This window comes from Rhinatrema bivittatum, chromosome 1 (genome assembly GCF_901001135.1).
Source record: "Rhinatrema bivittatum chromosome 1, aRhiBiv1.1, whole genome shotgun sequence".
NCBI classification, from domain to species: Eukaryota; Metazoa; Chordata; class Amphibia; order Gymnophiona; family Rhinatrematidae; genus Rhinatrema; species Rhinatrema bivittatum.
Window position 1 is genome coordinate 234,498,173 of NC_042615.1, and position 14,278 is coordinate 234,512,450.

Consider the following 14,278-nt stretch of genomic DNA (forward strand, 5'->3'; position numbering starts at 1 on the left):
GCTGTGTAGAAGCCATATTACCACCTGAGTTTGTGTCATGATATTTCTATCCATTTCTGATTTTCTAACTCCCATCAGAATGCATACATGACTGCAGTGGACTGGAGTTGGACTATCTGGATTCAATTATCTTTTCATGATGGCAGAACTTAGGTTGGCAAGACTTATGCAGTCTTGCCAATCTTGCCAATCTTGCCAGTCTTGCCAATCATCCTAAGCTTCATATAATATAGATGCAACTGCTGTTTGATATTCTTCCCCAACTAAGTGATACCTTTTGGGAAAGTATGTAAAAATTACCAGCACACTAAAGAACTGGCATCCAAGATCTGCCTTCATATTTTTTTTTAAAGCCTGGCAGGTGGTGCTGTTTCATTTTCAGATTAACATGTGTGCTCTTTCCACATGTATGTATAATCACATGTATGTATAATCACATGTATGACTTTTTACCTGCCGGTGAGAAATTGTATGTGTGCACCCAGTACAAAGAACTCCTGTCTCTCAGAGAACAAGTTCGATCTCTGGAGGCTAGAGTGGCAGACCTGGAGGAGCAAGAAATGATCCAATAGCAAGGACCAGCTCTCCAAGTGGTGTATTGTCTTCTTGCACTGAGGATGTGTCTCCCAGAGCTATTGCCCAGGAGGGAAAGGTTAGGTCGGCAGTCATAGTTGGTGATTCATTTATTAGGAATGTAGACAGTTGGGTGGCTGGTGAGCATGAGGATCATCTGGTCACATGCCTATCTGGTGTGAAGGTGGCAAACCTCACGCGTCACCCAGATAGGATTGTAGACGGTGCTGGGGAGGAGCCAGCTGTCGTGGTACATGTGGGCACCAACGACAGGAAAATGTGGGAGGGAGGTTCTGGAAGCAAATTTAGGCTCTTAGGGGTCAATTTTAAGACCCATGCACGTGCATCCATGTGCAAACGGTTCCTGGCGCACGCACATGGATGTGCCGATTTTATAACATGCATGCCCGGCCCCAATTTTTATGCGTGTGCGCGCATTTTAAAATCAAACCAAAAGGTAGAAAGCTGAAATCCAGAACCTCCAGGGTAGCATTCTCTGAAATTCTCCCTGTTCCACGTACAGGTCCCCAGAGGCAGGCAGAGCTCCAGAGTCTCAATGCATGGATGAGACGATGGTGCAAGGAAGAGGAATTCAGTTTTGTAAGGAACTGGGGAACCTTTTGGGGAAGGGGGAGTCTCTTCCAAAGGGATGAGCTCCACCTTAACCAGGGTCGAACCAGACTGCTGGCGCTAACCTTTAAAACGGAGATTGAGCAGCTTTTAAACAAAATCAAAGGGGAAAGCGTCACTCAGCAGTACATGGTTCGGGGGGAGGTATCTTCAAATGATACTAATGAAGCATTAAAGTTAGGGTATTCCAACAGATAGCTTCCTATAATAATAAAAGTAGACCAAGTGCCTATAATTAAAAACTTACCTGAGCTAAAAGATTCCAGTTTATCCCTGACAACTGAAAATCAGGTTGTTAATACAAACAAAAAACACATTTTGAAATGTTTGTATGCTAATGCCAGAAGTCTAAGAAGTAAGAATGACATAGACTTAATTGGCATCTCAGAAACATGGTGGAAAGAGGATAACCAATGGGATAGTGCTATACCGGTGTACAAATTATATTGCAATATAGAGAAGAGCAACTTGGTGGCGGGATGGAGCTTTATGTCCAGGATGACATAAGAGTTCAACAGGATAAAGATCCTGCAAGAGACTAAATGCACAATCAAAAATCTTTATTGGTAGAAATCCCTTGTGTGCTGTGGAAGAGTATAGTGATAGGAGTAAACTGTTGTCTACCTGGCCAAAATGATGAGATGGACAGTGAAATGCTAAGAGAAATTAGGGAAGCTAACCAAATTGGTAGTGCAGTAATTATGGGCGATTTCAATTACAAAATAATAAAGGGAAGGGGAACTAACAAATATCTATGGGGTAGATTTTAAAAGCCCTGCGCACCGGCGCACCTATTTTGCATAGGCCGCTGGCACACACAAAGCCACGGGGGTGGAAGGGGGCGTGTCCGGGGGCATGGTGACGGTTCGGGGGCGGGCCGGGAGGGCGGTCCCGAGTCCCCCGGCACTGCGGCCTGAGCCAGGGGATGCCGAGGCGGCGCACGCAAGTTACGCCTGCCTCAAGCAGGCGTAACTTGCACAACAAAGGTGGGGGGAGGGGGGGAAGGTGGGGGGACACGAAAGGAAAGTTCCCTCCGAGGCCGCTCCGATTTCGGAGTGGCCTTGGAGGGAACTTTCCTTCCACCTCTCCCCCGTACCTTCCCCTACCTAACCCAATCCCCCCTGCCCTATCTCCCCCCCCCCCCCCCACCTTTATTGCACAAGTTACGCCTGCTCGAAGCAGGCGTAACTCAAGCGCACCGATGGCCCGCTGCCGAGCCATCACCCGACCCGGGGGCTGGTCCGGAGGCCTCGGCCACGCCCCCAGAACGCCCCCGGGCCAGCACCACGCCCCCCGGAACGCCCCCCAGAACGCCCCGAACGTAGCGCCGCCCCCCCCCCCCCCGACACACACCCCAACACGCCCCCCTAGCAAAGCCCCGGGACTTACGCGTGTCCCGGGGCTTGTACGTGCCGCCGAGCCTATGCAAAATAGGGGGCGCGTAACCCTTTTAAAATCCGGCCCATAATGTTTAAGAGGGTCATTTTCAGTAGTGTGTATAAGTCAGTAAATATATGCATAAGTTGGGGATCTAAAGTTGTCTGTGTGGCAGCAGTTGCACAGTTTATAAAATTCTGTGCATCGCCACTACAAAAGTATACACCAATGTGTCAGTCGTGCACATTTTTTTAATGCAAGGATCCACATAGTATGGGCATCTATTTCATAAATGCACAATTTATATTTTAAATGGGAAATAATAGGAACCTGTGCATATATTAACCCTCCGTTTATGCGTGGAGGCAGGTATTTTATAATGGATGTGTTGTACTCCATTTATAAACATACTTACTTGTGTGCTGTGTGCATACTTTAATTATTAGTTTGCTGATACCTCTACCAGTTTACCCAGATCTCTACCAATTTACCTACACTCTGCCCACCACTTAATCTAGATCCCCCATCCAAAAACTGCAGACCAAAAACAAGTGTGATTTTGTTTCCGCAACTCAAATAGCAGGTGCAAAAACATGCATATAAGTTCATGTATGCAACTTACAAAATGCTTATTTGTACGCCTTCTTCTGAACCTCACCCTGGTACACCCTTGAAATGCCATATTTTTTACTCACACAGAAGTATATGTGAAATTGAAAGTACTCATGTACTTCCTCACATAACATTTGGGGCAATTTCAAACTGTGTGAGTATACTTTCTATATGTTCTACGTATACTTTGAGAATAGGCAAGTTTCAAAAATTCCCTTGTTCTAGGCAAATTGGTATTTACTTCAAAAATTACTTTTTAAAATTGTGCTGCCTATATCCAGGATTGTTTTGGGAGGGGTGGTGGTGGGATCATCATGATTGTTGAATTTATCAAAATTTTGGGGTGGTAGTGGTCCATGGGCCTTAAAGTTAATTGTTGTGGGTAGATATGTGTGCTTACTTTTAGATGTATATCTCTGTAGGGAGACGGGGGAAGGGGATACAAGGCTGAAGATTTGCCTAGAATGCCTAATGTACAGCCTTGGTTTTGAGGGTAAATAATTATAACTTGTGCATTTTTATTGTGATACAGTGGCATTCAGCACTATGTTATATATCTATTGAAACAATTAACATTTTTATAGTTCGATATTTTTAAAATAAAAGACCAGTAGAAATCCACTTCTTATCTCTGGGATAAGCAGCATGGAATCTATCTATCCTTTGGGATCCTGCCAGGTACTTATGACCTGGATTGGCCACTGTCAGAAACAGGATACTAGGCTTGATGGACCTTTGATCTGATGTAGTATGGCAAATCTTATGTACTTATGAGTGTTTTAAAAAGATTTTTTGACTATTTTCATAGATGGCTTAGTTCAGATTTTGGCACACATCTACTTGTTTTGATAGTTTCATGTGGTATGGGATTCTTTTTGCTGCTTTTGCTGTTTTTTGTGGATCGTGTACAAAGGAATTAACACAAATATATATTTTTTTTGTCCTGACCGTTTTCTTCCTGCTGCTTTGTACTTCCAGCTCAGTTGAAACCTGGGATCTGGTATAATGAGCTTTCATTTGCAGCTACCCAGGGATTTCCCCCATATTTTATATTATATTATATTTCCCCCCAGTGTACCTAGTCTGGTCTTTGCTGAGAAAGTCCTTGTACCAGGGCTCCTTCCAGAATCCTACAGTCATAGGCATTGAATCTGGTGGCAGGTATCAGCCTTAAGCAATGACCACAACTTCTTCCTCCCAGGGGCTGTGAACACCAGCTTCACAGCATCTCTAGCCTCAGACAAATTGGAAAGCAGAAAACCTGACTCAGGCATCAAACTGGAGACCTTCCACAATGTCACTGAGACCCCCCGGGCTAAACCACAAATGTGTTTTAATGTTTTCAAGAATCATTATAATTTTGTTTTTTAATCCCTACATGCATAATGCAGATTGGACACCAAAAATATATTTCCAGGCCATTCACACTGGAGGTAGCTATTTGTATGTTCCTGAAGTACTAAACAATAAAACACTTATTAGAGAGCTGTACTAGTCCAAATTATTATAATTTTAAAATCTACTTTAAGAAGTTATTTTGAAATAAAACTTCCTGTGCCAGTGACTGTACATAAGATGGTGAAAATTTTACATCTTATGACTATGCTTCTATTTTCTTATTTTCTAGAGATATAGTACAAATCTCATTTAAAGATTCTAGTTAGTACCTATTTAGACAAGCCAAAAATATTAAAAAGTTGCCAGTTTTTGATTGCCTTGAGAGACAGATGGAAACTACTGGTGGCGATAAGGGATCTTACCTTTTCCCCACCAGCGAAGTTTCCGCAACGTCCGCCCCAATGACGCCCCCCAACTCTTCCTCTTCCATTCCCAACACCGCCCCCATCTAGCTATCGCACGTGAAAAATCCCTTTTTGCTTGCGATAGGGATGGAAAATGACCCCTATAGTTTGAAAAATGGGCAACTTCAGACCAGTCTTGGATCTTGGGTCTATAATTATGAAGGACTTTGGAATAGAATGTATTGCTGTCTCATTTCCATCTGTAAAAACAGGAATTGTTACTCCATCAACCATCCCAGAATTCCCTTGCCAATAGAACCAGCATCATCAGTAGTACAAACAATGCATACAGGATGTAGTCAATTCAATATACAGTAAACCTCTTTTTTTCTCTTCAGTTAGTATTTTCATTTCAAAGCTTTCTTCATTTTAAGTTTGACAGGAGCATCCCAAGTGTTTACAAAAGTGCTGATTTTTTTTCCAAACGTAGGGCCTCATTTACTAAGTGTGTGAGGAAAGCCTTAGTAAAGCAGGCCCATAATTTGACTGAAAGAAGTCATCTGGTTTTTATGTAGTAGCTCTGAATGTCAATCCTGTTTAGGTGACATTTGTGATAGTGAATTTCAAAGTTCAAAAGTTTGCCAAAGACAGAGTGATTCTGCTACTATATAATCACAGCTGAATTGTCAAAATAGCTGCTCAATTCACTCACAGGACCTCGTAAATATTAGGGAAGTGCAGACCAAAAGAATTGTTTCTGTTCATTCATTCGTTTCATTGGCACCCATATTCGTTTTATTAGTTTCAAAATGAAAAAATAATTTTCATTTATTCATTTCATTAATTTAATTTATTTTCTATTAAAACCTATGGGAAAATTATTACAGTCTCTAATAGACTCTAGAATAGTGAATTTTATATCAATTGCAAAGAAACTTGAGAGGAGAAATCATCAAAATGGGAAAAGAGTCGTACTTTAGAAAATGGCAAAGAAGCATCAAAAAAGTGGCATAAAGTAACCTAAGGCTCTGAAAAGGGGTTTGAGGATTACAGGATTGGCAGGAGTTCTCTAATGCAATGTAAGTGAAGCAAAGAAGCAGTAAGAGGAGTTAGAGCACCTCAAGGTTTAGAAAGAGGATGGCTGCCCAACAATAGTGTCATGAACATTTGATGGCAGCATGAGAGGCAAAGTGGCACCAAAAGTGACATCATGACTCTAAGTAAACATGAAGGGGGAATGAAGCAGAAAATGTAGCAGGAAAAATCCCAAGGTACAAATAAAGGGACCAAGAATCAGAAAGAGTGGTATCAAGATAAAGAATTCAAAAGCATAGGAGAGGTGCAAAGTGTAAGAGCTGCAGTATGCCAGGAAGTGTAATCCTCAAAGTGTAAGAGCTGCAGTATGCCAGGAAGATACAGGCAGAAATAAGTAAAGAATATAAAGGTGTAAAATCTGTGCATGGCAGCAAGGCTGAGCAGCTCAAGGAACTAAAGGTGTAGGATGAGGAGAATAGCATTAAGGCAGAATGGCATGGGAGATACCAGTCATTCCATTGGAGCATGCAGACAGCCATAGAGAGGGCAGATGACTCTTCCTGTCAAGTATGGCTACACCAAGACGATCCACCAGTCCAGTAGGATATGTTTGCGTCATGGAGTAAGCCACACATGACATAACTAGGTAATAGGTAGGTACCCAAATGCACAGAACAGAGGAACTGCTAGTGGGTCATGAAATCAGTTATGGTTCATGAAGTGGTGCCACAAATGTGGAAAAGAATGGATAGCTGTGGCAAGAGCAAGAAATGGCAAGAAGGTGAATGACTTAGATAAAGAATGGTCTGAAAATCCTGAGGAGAGTGTTTCAATAAGTTTGTAATGCAATCTATGGCTAGGGCCTCAGTGATAATGATTTGAGCAATGCATGCAGAAGACAGGGGAGTCATACTTCAGTGGTGACATATGGGGAAAGGAAGCAAAGGAGCTCAGTGGAGTCATGCCTCTGAGGTAGCGTTTGTTAAAAGGAGGCAGAGGAACTTAATGGAGGCCTGTCTCTGAGGTTGCGTTTGTTAAAAGGAGGCAGAGGAGCTCAGCGGCGTCATGCCTTGAAGGATGCATTTGGGCGCGGCATAAACATTCTAGGTTCTTGTGGTCCATATACACAACCACTGGGTGCTGGGCCCCCTCCAACCACTGACGCCATTCTTCGAAGGCCATTTTGATGGCCAGGAGTTCCTTGTCTCCTATGCCATAATTCTTTTCCGCAGATGAGAATTTCCGGGAAACGTAGGAACATGGCAGGGATTTGCCGTTGCTGGATATTTGACTCAGAACAGCTCCGACCGCCATATCGGAGGCGTCAACTTCCACAATGAACTGACGTTGGGGGTCCGGGTGATGGAGACAGGAATCCTGAAGGAAGGCTGCCTTCAGCTCTTGGAACGCTTGTACCGCCGCAGCAGGCCAGTTCCTGGCATCAGCCCCCTTCTTGGAGAGGGCCGTAAGCGGCACCACCATCATGGAGTAGTGTAGTATAAATTGCCGGTAGAAGTTGGCGAAGCCAAGAAAACGTTGGAGCGCCTTGATTCCCACCGGCTGAGGCCAGTCTTTGATGGCCATCACCTTCTCGGGATCCATATGGAAGCCCGTGGAGGACACGATATACCCCAGGAAGGGTAAGGACTCCTACTCAAATTGACATGTCTCCATTTTCTCGAAGAGCTGGTTATCCCGCAGCTTCTGCAGTACCCTGCGGACCTCTCGGCGGTGCGTGTCCAAGTCCTTAGAGTATATCAGCACGTCATCTAGATAGACAATGACAGACGTGTGGAGCATGTCCCTCAGTACCTCGTTCATGAGGTTCTGGAAAACTGCAGGAGCGTTGCAGAGACCGAAGGGCATGACCAGGTATTCGTAGTGGCCATCCCTTGTGTTAAACACGGTCTTCCACTCATCGCCTGGCCGAATCCTGACCAGGTTAGAAGCTCCACGGAGATCTAGCTTCGTGAAGACTTTGGCTCCTTGTAGTCGGTCCAGTAGTTCCGGAATCAAGGGAAATGGATAGCAGTCGTGTTGAGTAATACTGTTCAGACCCCGATAATCTGTACGAGGTCGGAGTGACCCGTCCTTTTTCACTATGAAGAAAAACCCGGCCCCCGCCGGGGAATTGACAGTCGAATGAATCCTCGATCCAGATTCTCCTGGATATATGCAGACATAGCTCGTGTCTCCGGGAGTGACAACGGGTAAACCCATCCTCAAGGGGGTGTAGTATCCAGGAGCAGGTTAATGGCACAGTCAAAAGGTCAGTGCTCCAGGAGGAGCTCAGCTTTCTCCTTCGAGAAGACATCCTGATAGTCTTGATACTGAGGTGGCAGCGCTACTGAAGCAGTCAGAAGAGGTATCGAGGGTCACGGAACAGTGGTCAGACAGGAGTCGATGCACGACGGACCCCAGGCCGCCACCTGGAGAGTGTCCCAACAGATTACCAGGGAGTGCTTCCACAACCAGGGTAGTCCCAAGATGACTGGATGCATGGATTTATCCAAGATGAGGAATGAGATCTCCTCCACATGCAAAAAACCCGTGCATAGGGTGAGGTGCTCGGTACAAGTAGAGATAGTCCCTGGAAGAGGGGTCCAATGGATGGAAGACACCCGGACAGGAGGTCTTTGGGGTTGTACCCCAATCTGGAGTTGTTGGACTAAGCCCTTGAGGATAAAATTGCCCCCGGCTCCGGAATCGATCAAGGCTAGTGTATTGAACTCTCCCTCGGGAAGAAGTATGGTCACTGGAACAGTACATGGGGAGGTGGAAGTGGTGTTACCTAGAGTTAGCTCCCCAACTATCCCTAGGTCCGGGTGTTTCCCGGCCGCTCACCACACTGAGCAAGGAAGGGGCCCTTGCCACCACAATAGAGACACAGACCCTGGGACCAATGTCTTCTTCTCTCCTCCTGAGAAATCGGCCTCGGCCCAACTGCATGAGTTCTGCATCTTGATTTCCCATAGAGACCGAAGAAGAGAGTGCTGGTCGGGAAAATGGGGTTCCAGATTGTCCGAGCCTCCGACCAGTTCTCTCCTCCCGGAAGCGGCGTTGGATCTGGCGGTCCACGCGACCTGCCAGGTCAATGAGACGATTCAGATCATCTGGGATGTCCCTGCCCGCCAGCTCATCCTGGAGTCTTGGGGAGAGACCCTCCAGGAAGATGCCGTGGAGGCTGTCATTTCCCCAGTTCAGCTCGGCTGCCAGTGTCTGAAATTCTATGGCGTACTCAGACAGGGGCCGGTTGCCCTGACATAGCTGCAATAACTCCGAAGCTGTGGTGGGCCTGCGGGAAGGCTCATCGAAAACCTGCCGGAAGGCTAATGTTACCGTCAGAAAATAGGCCCCAGACAACTGTTCCGAAAAGAAAGACTTTTATTGCATGCAAGACACAGCTGAGAACAATGGCTCAGAAACTGCGTGCCCCTCCCCTTCAGGAGCTGGCTCTTATACATTCCACAATCCTTATCATTTACACATGCGTTCTACGCCTTGCTGAGCAAGCATATCCCGGCTGAAGGGGCTACTGACCCCCTCCTTAGACAACCTGGAACCTTTGTGAAACTTCTGCAGGAGAAGCTGTCGGGACTTGCAGTTCTGGAAAGGAATTCACGAGTCTGCAGCAATACAGCCCTTCACATAATACATCCATTGTTCTAATCTAGGTTACAGCAGTGCTCTAATCTAGGTTACAGCAGTACAAATTGCTCCAGGTCAGCCAGGCAGGGGTCCTGATGCTTCCATAGCGAGGAGGCCAATGCCAGGGGTTTCCCATCAAACAGGATGATAATGTAGTTGATCTTGATCCGGTCCGAGGGATACTGAGCTGGCAGTAGATTGAATCGGATAAAACATTGATTAAAAAATCCCCGGCACAGCTTGGCGCCCCCAGAGTATCGTGTGGGCGCCGGTAGTTATGTAGGGATGGCCGGTCCGATGTCGGCCACAGGTACGGGGACCGGGGGGCTGAGTGCAGCGACCAGATTGATGGCGCGCTAAAATTTGAAGAAACGCCGAACATTACTAATCACTGGACTATATCATCTTGTCCCCTGATGAAGAATCGAAGATTCGAAACAAGGCCCTGTTGGGACATGGACTTGTAGACGATCAACGAATCCTTGGTATAGATAAGTAGAAGAGAAGTTTTTCCGCACCATGAGAAAACCTGTGTGTCGGCGTTTTTGGTAATAGTTCGGCTTTTTGTGATAACAGAATAATATCTCAAGGAGAAATTATTCCGGTGAAGATATAGATCATATTATATATATAAAAAAGTTCTTTTCACGTTCACTCACTAGAAATTACACACACTAAAGAAAGATACAAAAAAAATTGATCACGGGTTGGAGGAGGTCGGTTTATGATTAGAATTGCTATACACTGCTGGATGCAGTGGTATAATGAAATTGTATGAAACCTTCCTCTTCTTCCCGAAAAAATTTTCATTGGAAGTGAGAATTGACTTTTGAGTTTTTTTCAAAGTAATCATTGTTAGAGATTGTGATAAATTGCAGGAAGACCTTGTGAGACTGGAAAATTGGGCATCGAAATGGCAGATGAAATTTAATGTGGATAAGTGCAAGGTGATGCATATAGGGAAAAATAACCCATGCTATAGTTACACGATGTTAGGTTCCATATTAGGTGCTACCACCCAAGAAAGAGATCTAGGCGTCATAGTGGATAACACATTGGAATCGTCGGTTCAGTGTGCTGCGGCAATCAAAAAAGCAAACAGAATGTTAGGAATTATTAGAAAAGGAATGGTGAATAAAACGGAAAATGTCATAATGTCTCTGTATTGCTCCATGGTGAGACTGCACCTTGAATACTGTGTACAATTCTGGTCGCCACATCTCAAAAAAGATGTAGTTGCGATGGAGAAGGTACAGAGAAGGGCGACCAAAATGATAAGGGGAATGTAACAGCTCCCCTATGAGGAAAGACTAAAGAGGTTAGGACTTTTCAGCTTGGAGAAGAGACGGCTGAGGGGGGATATGATATAGGTGTTTAAAATCATGAGAGGTCTAGAACAGGTAGATGTGAATCGGTTAATTACTCTTTCAGATAATAGAAAGACTAGGAGGCACTCCATGAAGTTACATGTGGCACATTTAAAACTAATCTGAGAAAGTTCTTTTTCACTCAACGCACAATTAAACTCTGGAATTTGTTGCCAGAGGATGTGGTTAGTGCAGTTAGTGTAGCTGTGTTTAAAAAAGGATTGGATAAGTTCTTGGAGGAGAAGCCCATTACCTGCTATTAATTAAGTTGACTTAGAAAATAGCCACTGCTATTGCTAGCAACAGTAACATGGAATAGACTTAGTTTTTGGGTACTTGCCAGGTTCTTATGCCCTGGAATGGCCACTGTTGGAAACAGGATGCTGGGCTTAATGGACCCTTGGTCTGACCCAGTATGGCTTGATCTTAAGATTCAGACTTTAGTGTTAGCAACCTGGGAGATGATAGAGTTTAGACTTTAGAATCAGTCTCTATAAATCTTACATATGAATGAAAGCATAAGATATGAAGCTATGATGCGGAACTAATTACAAATGAAATTTTCAGTCAGGTGATTAGAAGCTGGAGGTAGGGATGCTCTACTAATAGCCCTTTTGAATTATTTACAGAAGGAAAAACCTTCAGAAGATTTTACATCATGTGCTCCCCACCTCAGTAGAATATATTTATGATGCAACACTACTATAAACATCAGAGTGATGTTTCTTCTGCAGTCTGAGAGTAGCATTGTTCATCAGAAAATGTGGCTGTTGCTTGAAATTGCCTGAACTCCTCTGTTCTCCCCCATCTCCAGATGCTGATGTCTCTAACAAATTGTGTCTCTGACTCCCTTCAACTATTCCTCATCTCCCAACACCCCTCCAGATATAATTCATCTGGGCTTCACAATCCTGGCATTTGAAATTGCCACATTTTTTATTCCCCCAGCACCTCCATCTACTGCTTCAGCTGTTCCTTTATCTCCTCAATTCTAGTTGCTGCTATTCATTCCTCCTGCCTGTTATGCCCGTCAGTCGCAGACGGCTGCGACCGCGCTTATTTACATCCTGCACCATTCTCCAGCCCTCCCCGGCTCTGCTCGCAGCACAGGCCAATCTCTACCGCCGCGTTCCTCATGGCTTCTCGTGGCGGCCGAGATGCCACCTCCAGCTACGTTGTTTCCGGGCCTTGCTAGGTGCGCGTGCATGCGCGTCACTGGGCCCTCCTTTGAAGCCTCTTTGGTGGGAATCTCAGGGGCGTCCCTGTTTGATGATGTCATCAGATCAAGGTACTTAAGCTCCACCTTCGCCCTCAGCTAGCCGACTTGGCAACAAGTTCCATACGCCTCTACTAGCTCCTGATCCGTGTTCCTGTGGCTACGCTAATGGACTCTGTCTGGTACCTGTTCCTCGGGGGCCAGTGGGCACTCTTCGGGGACCTCATTTCCTGGCCTAGCACTTCCCTGCTCCCTGAGGTTGTGCCTACGTCTTGTGTTGAACTGTCAGTGCTTCACACAGGGCTGCATCCTCCTACTTCTCAAGAGACTCGCTGCACAGTCCCCACCCCTCGGGACAGTGTCTTGTGCTTTACTGTGACTGTCCGCGCCTCCCTGCTCCTTGGGGTCGCGCTTACATGCTACTGGACTACCAGTGCTTCCCCACTCCTCGGGACTGTGCTTCTCTATCCTACAGAGACTGTCTGTGCTCCCCACTCCTTGGGTTCTACCTACGTCATCATCGGAGACTGGACTCGGGCTTCCCTGCCCCAGGGGTTAGCCTGCATCACTACAGCTGCACCTCCCTCTCTCCAGTATGCCTCCTGCACGTCAGTCTCAAGCCTCCCACTCTACGGCATGCCTGGCGCTTTCCCCTTCGAGGGTCTCAGTCAAGGTATTATCTTCAGCCTATTTGTCTACTGGGGAATTCCTCCTGACTCCTCGAGACCTTTCCACAGTCTTACCCAGAGCTCCCTGCCATGCCTGACCTCACCTCCCGACGGTGTGGGCCTGTGGGGCGCCTCCCCACAGGTGGTAGCAACTCATTCCTCGGTCCACAAACCATAACACTGCCTTATGCAGATGTTGCTGCATTTCTTTGAATCCCTCCCCATGTGCTAATGCTCTTGGTCCCCTACCTAATGACACAGCCACATCCTTGGGGTCCTTCTTCTCTTACCTCACCTCATGCTGCTGTTGCATTTCTTCTATACCTCTCCCCTGCCACCAATTTGTGCAATTGTTGCAGCTCTTCTGTCCCTCTTCCCTGATACCAACTTGTACCACTCTCACCATTCTTCTGCCCCCCACCCCATCACCACATTGTACCATTATTGAGCTCTTTTGTTCCTCTCCTCCACCACCACTTCATGCCATTGTTACAGTTTCTCTTTTCTCTTTCTACTACCGTGTACTGCTTTCACAAGTTTTTTTCTTTCCTCCCATCTTCTCATTTTGCTGTCACCGTTCTTCTGTCTCTTTTTTCCTCCCCCTACCACCATTATACCACTATTGCAGCTCTTCTTTTCCTGTCACTCCCTCCACTTCATGTTGATGTTGCCACTTCTCTGTTTCTCCTTCCCTCTCTTACTTCATGCCACTACTGCACTTCTAGTCTACTGCCCCCATTTCATAATGTTGGAGGTGTTCACTGGGTACTCCCCTCCCTCCATTCAGCTTTACTTAGCTATTACTGAACCTTTCTCCTGGTCTAGCCTCTAAAACTGAGCAGTCAACTCTTCTTGCTTGCCTTGCATGTACTGTAGTGCGTGGCACTGGTCCCAGCTGGCACTTGTTGCCTGCCTCTATTTTCATGCTGACATTTCCTCTGTTGAAGCCAAAATAATGTATACACGTGTCTAAAATCCCCAAAGCTCTGTGACATCACTTTTACCCAGGAACACTTGTGATAGGAAACATATAAGACAGGGATAATATAGAAAGGCATTGATGACAAATGTGAGGATATTTTGTATCTGTATAGAGCTCTAGTGTGACCACACCGAGAGTACTGTGTGCAGTTCTGATTGCCCCATCTCAAAAAGGATGTGGTGGAGCTCCAGAAGGTAAAGAAGAGTAATCAGAAGAGTGAGAGGATTGGAGCATCTCTTATAGGAAGGAAAGCTAAGAGTTAGGCCTTTTTAGGTTGGAAAATAGAAGACTCGGGCCTATTTTAATTTAAAATTTTTAATGTGGGCTGCAAGCACCACAACTCATTTCTCTTTGTAGGTTTCTGCAAAGGACTGAACAAAATAAAGTAAGACATACATAAAATTGTTTACCGTAACTGTATTGGTAGC

At 45.5% G+C, this 14,278-nt stretch overlaps 1 protein-coding gene across 2 annotated transcripts in view; it reads left to right on the forward strand.

Moving 5' to 3' along the window:
- Nucleotides 1-14,278, forward strand: part of CTBP1 (C-terminal binding protein 1) — a 943,073-nt gene that overhangs the window by 221,330 nt on the left and 707,465 nt on the right. The window lies entirely within an intron of this gene.